This window comes from Sylvia atricapilla, chromosome 28 (genome assembly GCF_009819655.1).
Source record: "Sylvia atricapilla isolate bSylAtr1 chromosome 28, bSylAtr1.pri, whole genome shotgun sequence".
Taxonomy (NCBI): Eukaryota; Metazoa; Chordata; class Aves; order Passeriformes; family Sylviidae; genus Sylvia; species Sylvia atricapilla.
The window spans coordinates 1,021,071-1,029,499 of NC_089167.1; positions in this window are offsets into that span (position 1 = coordinate 1,021,071).

Sequence of the window (8,429 nt, forward strand, 5' to 3'; positions counted from 1 at the left end):
GCAGACTTTATAGTTCTAATTTTATTTTATACAGATTTTTTAGTTCTCATTTTATTGTTGTTTGAATTTATTTTTATATAGATTTTCTAGTTCCCGTTTTATCCTTTGAATTTAGGTCCACTTTTATACAGATTTTCTAGTTCTAATTTTATTTTATGCAGATTTTTTAGTTCTCATTTTATTGTTGTTTGAATTTATTTTTACATAGATTTTCTAATTCTCGTTTTATCCTTTGAATTTAGGTCCACTTTTATACAGATTTTCTAGTTCTAATTTTATTTTATACAGATTTTCTAGTTCCCATTTTATTTTATCCAGATTTTCTAGTTCTCTTTCTTTTTCTTTGAATTTAGTTCCGGTTTTATCCAGATTTTCTAGTTCCCATTTTATTTTATCCAGGTTTTCTAGTTCTCTTTCTTTTTCTTTGAATTTAGTTCCGGTTTTATCCAGATTTTCTAGTTCACATTTTATTTTATCCAGGTTTTCTAGTACTCATTTTCTTGTTGTTTGAATTTATTTTTATACAGATTTTCTAGATCTCATTTTCTTCTTGTTGGAATTAATTTTTATTGTCCACCCCATTCCTCACTTAATGTCACATAATATTTTTTTATAGTCAAAATTCTTAAGCAGGAATAACTTTACACCAGATATATCACATTAAACACGAATTATTTGGGAAAACTGTGGGGGGAAAAAATGGGATTTTTCCTCTCAGCTCCCCAAGTTTCTTTGGGAAAACTTTAAAAAAAAAAAAAAAAAAAAAAAAAAAAGAGTTTTTCCTTTCTTTGAGAAAACTGTGGAAAAAATGGGATTTTTTCCTTGCAGCTCCTGAAGTTTTTTGGGGTTTTTTGGCGGGAGTTTGCCTTTCCCAATGTTTTATATTTTTAGGTGGGAATTTCCCTTCCCAGGTCTCTTGGGATCTGGGAATTAAAAAGCTGAGACCCTGGGGTGGAGAGGAATTGCAAGAATAGGAAATTTATCCAAAGAATGTGGGGGGGGTTATCCCCCAAAAAAGTGAGGTTTTATTCCAAAAAAAGTGGGGTTTTATTCCAAAAAAAGTGGGGGTTTATTCCAGAAAATGTGGGGTTTTACCCCCAAAAATGTGAGGGGTTGTGCCCAAATATTTGAGGTTTTATCCCAAAAAATGTGGGGTTTTTATTCCAGAAGGGAGTTTGGGATCATCCCAGGGAGAGGATTTGGGATCGTCCCAGTGCTGAGGATTTGGGATCATTCCTGAGGGAACAGCCTCGATCTGGGATGAGTCCAAAGCTCCCGATCCCATTTCCCGATCCCGGTTTTCTCTGGGATGAGGGCCGGGCACGGTTGGATGGGGATTTATTGATGTTCCCCATAAAAGGCTGCAGGAATCCGGGCGGAAACGGCAGCGGAGCCACGGCCGAGATTCCCGACCCCGAATTCAGGGATGTGGAAAGGAAAATGGGGAATTGGGAAGAATTCCAGGGGAAATCCTGACCCTAAACCCGCCCAGGCTGGGGGAGCTGCCAGGGGCTGATCCCGGCTCTGAGGGGATTTGGGATCATCCCACTGAGAGGGTTTGGGATCATCCCACTGAAGGGATTTGGGATCATCCCACTGAGGAAATTCAGGATCATCCCACTGAGAGGGTTTGGGATCATCCCACTGAGGAAATTCGGGATCATCCCACTGAGAGGGTTTGGGATCATCCCACTGAGGGGATTTGGGATCATCCCACTGAAGGAATTTGGGATCATCCCTCTGCTAGAAATTCCCACCATTCCCTAAGCCCCAGGCCCCAGAAATCAGAGCAGGTCCCTTCCCGAATCCCTCAAAAATCAAATCCCACACCAAAATCCCTGGGAGGAAAAATAAAAATAAAAATAAATAAAAATAAAAATCCCCCATCACCCCAAATCCTGCTGGATTTCCCACCTCCCGGTGCTCCCACATGGAAAACCCATCCCTATCCATGGCCATTCCCTCCCCTCTCTCCCCGTCATCCTCCGCGCCGTCGATCGGCGCTGCCCAAAGCCCGAAACCCAACATCCAAAATCCATCGGCAGCCGGAGCCGCCGGCATTTGGGATGTTGGGAAGAGCAGCTCTGACTCCAGGCAATCCCGGCTCGCCCTGAACCTTTTCCCGAATCATTTTTTATTTATCTGGGGGAGCTCCAGGTGAGTTTGGAAAAGGGGAAAAAAACCCAATTTATTATTTTTTGGTTTTGGTGGAGGGGAGTGAGGGTTTAATGGGATTTCCGTGGGATTTTTGTTTTTTTCCAGCGGTTTTTGCTCTGGGTTGATTTGTAGGGATTTAGGGGGGGAAAATCCTGGATTTTCTGAGCCCAGGTTGGATTGGGAGCTCTCGTGCCTAACAAAGCCTGGCTTTACCCCAGAGGGGTCACTTTCTGCTTCCCACCTTGTCCAGATTCCCAAAAAAATCCCGTTTTTTTCCCCTGTATTATTCCAGCTGGAAGGGTTTGTCTCCCATCACCCGGGAACCCCGACCCTCTGGAATTTCCTGGGAGTTGTGACCTTTCATCTTTTAAAAGCTCATCTTTAGAGTAAAAATATTCCTGCCTGAGGCTGGGGGAGGGGGGGGGGTTGTTTTCCTGCTTTTTTCTGCTTTTCCAGCTTCCTAAAAACCCTCAGGATTCACTCCGGAATCTTTTTGGGAAGCGGAGGCTTGTGGATGACGTTTCCCTTAAAACTCCCCAGTTTTAGGGTTTTCGCTCCAGAGGAAAATCCCTAAATTTGTTCTACCCGGATGAAATGGATTTCTGCCAAGAGCGTTGGATTGATGGGGAAAAAAAAATCCCAAACCTTGGAAACTGAATTTAAATCTCAGTCAGGGATGGGGCTGGAGTTGAACTGGGATAAACTGGACTTGGACTGGGATAAATTGGACTGGGATAAATTGGGTTTGAGCTGGACTGGGATAAAGTGGACTGGGATAAACTGGATTTGAGCTGAGCTAGGATAGAGTGGACTGGGATAAACTGGATTTGGATTGGACTGGGATAAATTGGACTGGGATAAATTGGACTGGGATAAACTGGATTTGAGCTGAACTGGGATAAACTGGACTGGGATAAACTGGATTTGAGCTGGACCGGGATAAATTGGACTGGGATAAAGTGGAATATTCCCCAGGGAAAAAGGGAATTTTCTGCCCGAGATGATGGAAAATGCGGGAATGCCGCTCGGGATCGCCCTCCAAGTGACTTTGGGAGGAATCGATCGGGCGGCCGGGAATAGAAACAGCCGCGCCCGGGCAGCCGAGTGTGAAAGGCAATCACTGGAGGTCAGCTAATTAGGCAGTTGTTAATTAATTAATAATCAACACGCCCATGGCAAAACGCCAGAGAGGGAAAAAAAAAAAAATCCCACCGGAATCAAACGAGGGAACGGCTGGAAAAGTGGAAAGGGAAATGTGGGATCAGGGAAGCGGGAAAAGGAAAAATTTGTGCTGGGGAAATCCCTTTGGGATGTGTGGGGTAACCCCTGGAATAACGCGGGGCTCTGGAATTCCGGGAAATTCCAGGGAAATGTGGGATCAAGGATGGGAAAAGGAAAATTCCTTTGGGATGTGCAGGGTCACCCCTGGAATAACGCGGGGCTCTGGAATTCCTGGAAATTTGTGTCGGGCTCTGGAATTCTGGGAGGTCCGTGTCCGGGAATTGTGCCGGGCTCTGGAATTCCCGGCGTTTTTTCGTGTCTGGAAATCTCTGGAATGTTCTCCCGGACCTCACGGAGCCTCTGGGCAGCAGGAGCTGGAGGCCGGGGAGGGAATCCTGCGGGAATGCGGCTGGAATTCGGGAAATATGGGGAGAGGAGAACAGGGATGACACAGGACAGGACAGGGGTGACACAGGGCAGGGGTGACACAGGACGGACAGGGCTGACCCAGGCAATCCCGGATATTCCCCAGGGAATCTCCCGCCGGGAATCCCTCGGGAATATTCCCCCGTGTCGGGGAACTCCCGCGGGTGTCCCGAGAGCTCCTCCCCTCCCGCATCCCATAAAAACCCCAAACCCCCCAAAAACCCCAAAATCCCGCTCAGGTCCCCAATCCCCCCAGCCCCCGAGCGGCCGGACCATGCTGGAGGACGAGGACGGGATGAGCGAGCGCGGCCTCGGCGGCTCCCGCAGGAGGTTCGAGGATGAGGAAGGTGAGCGAAGGCCCGGGGGTGTCCCGGAGTGGGAATTCGGGGATGAGGAAAGGGGAGAGGTGGAGGCTGGGCTGAAAACCCCAAACTCTTTAGACAGACCCCAAACCCCCTGGAAAAACCCCAAACCCTTTGGACAAACCCCAAATCCTTCGAACAAACCCCAAACCATTTAGACAAACCCCAAACCCACAGGACAGACCCCAGACCCTTTGGTCAGACCCCAAACCCTTCAGACAGACCCCAAACCCTTCAAACAAACCCCAAACCCTGCAGACAAACCCCAAACCACTTGAACAAACCCCAAACCATTTAGACAAACCCCAAACCCACAGGACAGACCCCAGACCCTTTGGTCAGACCCCAAACCCTTCAGACAGACCCCAAACCCTTCAAACAAACCCCCAAACCCTTTGGACAAACCCCAAACCACTCGAACAAACCCCAAACCCACAGGACAGACCCCAAACCCCCTGGACAGACCCCAAACCCTTCAGACAGACCCCAAACCCTTCAGACAGACCCCAAACCTTTGGACAGACCCCAAACCTTTGGACAGACCCCAAACCCTTCAGACAGACCCCAAACCCCTGGACAAACCCCAACCTCTCCGAACCACCCCCAAACCTCTCCGCCGACCTCCAGACCACCCTTTTCCCCCCACCCACCTCCCCGTTGTCCCCAGATTACCACTCCATCTACATCGGGGTGCCGGTGCCCCGCGGGTTCCGCCGCAAACGGCGCCGCCGGCGCTCGCCGGGCTCCAGCCGCGACCAGAGCGAGCGGCACTTCGGCCACCGCGGGCCGCCCTCGGACACCGACGACGGCCAGGGCTGGCCCGAGAGCGCCAACGACAACGCCAGCAGGACCAGTGAGTCCCTGAGAAAAGGGGAAAAAGGGGCTGAGGAGGTGCGGGGTTGGTGTGGGGTTGAAACTAAGGAGGGTTCGTGGTTCTGGTGGTGTTCCTGGGATGGGTTTTTCCCATTGAAATGGGTTTTTTCCTGCTGGGATTGGGGTTCCAGAAAAGTTCCGGGAATCTCACCTGGTTCCTGACGGGTTTTCCCAATGAAGTGGGATGTGGATGGGTTTTCCTGGCTGGAATTGGGGTTTCAGACAAGCTCTGGGAATCACACCTTGTTCCTGATGGGTTTTTTCCATTGAAATGGGATTTGGATGGGTTTTTCCTGCTGGGGTTGGGGTTCCAGAAAACTTCTGGGAATCACACCTTGTTCCTGATGGGTTTTTCCATTGAAATGGGATTTGGGTGGGGTTTTCCTACTGCAATTGAGGTTCCAGAAAACTTCTGGGAATCTCACCTGGTTTCTGATGAGTTTTTCCCCATTGAAATGGGATTGGGGAGGATTTGGATGGGTTTTCCTACTGGAATTGGGGTTCCACACCACCTTTGGACATCACACCTTGTTCCCAACAGATTTCTTCCCCTTGAAATGGGATTTGGGGGCGGGTTTGGAGGAGTTTTCCCGCCGGCATTCCGCATCCAGACAACTTTGGGGAATCACACCTTGTTCCCGACGGGTTTTGCGGCTCCGGGGAAATCTCCTTAGGGCAGATTAACATTTCGCACGGCGCTGCCGAGCCCTTCCATGGGCTGGGAGTTTTCCAGCTCCCCTCCCCGCTGGAAAATTTGCATTCGGGTTCAGGCCCAGAGGGGAAGGGCTCGGCTCCGCTTTTCCCTTCGGGAGCTGAAGTTTTCCAGGGTTTTTTTGGGGGGTTTTTTTTGAACTAGAAGAGGTTTTTTATTCGCTGGCGGCTCCTTGGTGCCCTCGGTGGAGGCGGGAGCGGGAGCGTGTCCCCTCCTTTTCCCCTCTTTCCCCTCCTTTTCCCTCTTTTCCCCTCCTTTTCCCTCTTTTCCCCTTCTTCTCCCCTTTTTCCCTCCTCTTTTCTCCTCTTTTTCCCTCCCTCTCCCTCCTTTTTTCCTCTTTTTTCCTCTTTTTTCCTCTTTTTTCCTCTTTTTTCCTCTTTCTTCCTCTTTTTCCTTCCTTTTCCCTCCTTTTCCCTCCTTTTTCCTCCTTTTCCCTCCTTTTCCCTCCTTCCCACAGGCACTCGCAGACAATTCCGCGCTGCTTCAGGAAAAAAAAATTGGGGACAGAAAAATCCATTTATTGGAGAGGGAAAAAAAAAAAACCCAATAAAACCCAAAAACAACCCACCCCAAACTCCCCTCAACCCCACCAAAAAAAAAATCCCAGGAAATCTCCCTCATTCCAGTGGAGTTTTTATAAATAACGCCTCGATTCTTTTAGGGTTTTTTTTTCTCCCCATCCCGCTGCCGGCGGGAAAAGGAAAATCCCACAAGGAATGACCCCACCTCAAAATTTGGGAATTTTTTTGGCGCTTCCCGGCGGTTTGGTAACTTCCCGTCATGGGAGGCAAAGGAGAGGGAAGGTTTTATTTTATTCCCGATAATCTGCTCCCTAAGCCGCGGGAGTTTAGCGAGCCGCAGTGGATAAAGGATAAAGGATAAAGGAACTCCGGCCCTTTGGAGGGTTTTTTTTTTTTGGGATCGTGCGGAGAAGGTTTGGGGTTAAGAAATGGGGGAAGAAATGGAAACGACTCCAGGTAAGATTTGGGGTGGTTTCGGGTTTTGGGATGATTTATTCCCCCCAGGGCGGCCGCGGTGGGAGGAGGAAAAGCTCCATTTTTTTTTTGTTTGTTTGGCTTTTTGGGGTTTTTTTTTCCCCCCTGTATTTTTTTACAGGTTTTTTCCTATGGTTTTTTTGGGGGTTTTTTTCCCCGTTTTTTTTTGAGGGAGTTTGGGTTTTTTCTCCTGTTTTTTGGGGGTTTTGTGGTTTTTCCCCCTTTTTTTTTTGTTTTTTGGAGGTTTTTTCCCCCCCTCCTTTTTTTTTTTTTTTTTGTTTTTTTTTTGTTTTGTTTTGTTTTGTTTTGTTTTGTTTTGTTTTTGGGTTTTTTTCCCCTGGCTTTTTTGGGGTTTCCCCCCCTGCTTTTTTTTTTGGGGGGGGGGGTTCCCCTGGGTTTTTTCTATTTTTTCCCCTGTTTTGGGGGGGCTTTCCCCCCGTTGTTTTGGTTTTTTGGCGGGTTTTTTCCCCTGGTTTTTGGTGGGTTTTTTTTGGTTTTTGGGTTTTTCCCCCATTTTTCCCTCGGAAAAAGCCTCCAGATAAACCCCGGGCACGGAGACCCCAAACTCACCCCCAAAATAATCAGGGGAACCCCCCGGCTCCCCGCTGCTCCTCGGCGGAAAAGTTGATTTATTTTTTTTTTTTTAAAGGGTCAGAAATAACCCAAACCTGGGGGTTTTTTGATCCTGTGGGATGTGCATCCCGGTCTCCTGGATTTTGGGGAGGTGAGGAGCGGTCTGAGGCAGGAAAATCCAGGGAAAAGCCGAGCAGAATCCACGACAACCCCTGGAAAATGCTGGACCTTAAACCAGGCTTAGTCCCGGCCGTGTTCCCTCATCCCTCGGTTTTATCCCATTTTTTTTTTTTAATCCCATTTTATTCCCTCTGCCCCCAAAACCCAGAGCGGGAATGTGGGTTTGGAAAAGGATCCCGAGGTGAGGTTTTGGTGCTGGGCCGCACCTCGAAGGAAAAGGAGATTTAAAATCCTTCCTGTCCTCTTTCCCCATGGAAATGATCCCAAAAATATTCCCTGGGAACCCGCAGGGGCTGAAATCCCGGAGTTTTCCCATTGGAAAATCCGGTTCGGGGAGATCTGGATCCCTCCCTTTCAAGGAGCGAGGGCTGATTTTTGGGGTGGTTTTCCAACAAACTCCTCAACAAACTCCTGCCACTTCCCGGGATTTTCATTTCCCAGGAATGAAAAAAAAAACCCCAAAAAACCCCAAAGGAGGGAGAGCTGGGGCTGGGAAATGTTCTCCCTGTGAACAAATCCCGGGAATTTTGGCTGCCTGGCCCAGCCCCGGCGGGGTTGGTCCAACACCTCCACAAATCAGGAGCTGGGAATTGGATTTATTCCCAAAAATCCGGGAGGAGAAGGAACAGAAGCTTTTGGGGTTTGGGGGTTTTCAGGGGTGACACAGCCCCGAGACCCCAAAACGAGGCCCTGGGGGAGGGTGGGATCCATTTTTAAACCCTCAAAAAAGGGAATTTGGGCAGCGAGAATTCCAAATCCTCCTTTTTTTTTTTTTTTTTTTTCCACCAGAAATCCCACCCAGGACAGGGACGGCCCAGCAAAATCCCCATTTTAATTCTCTTTCTTTTTAATTTAGCTCATCAATTTTATTTTTTTTTTTTTTTAGTTTGGAATTTCGGGGCTTGACCAGAATTTCATCCCTTTTCCGAG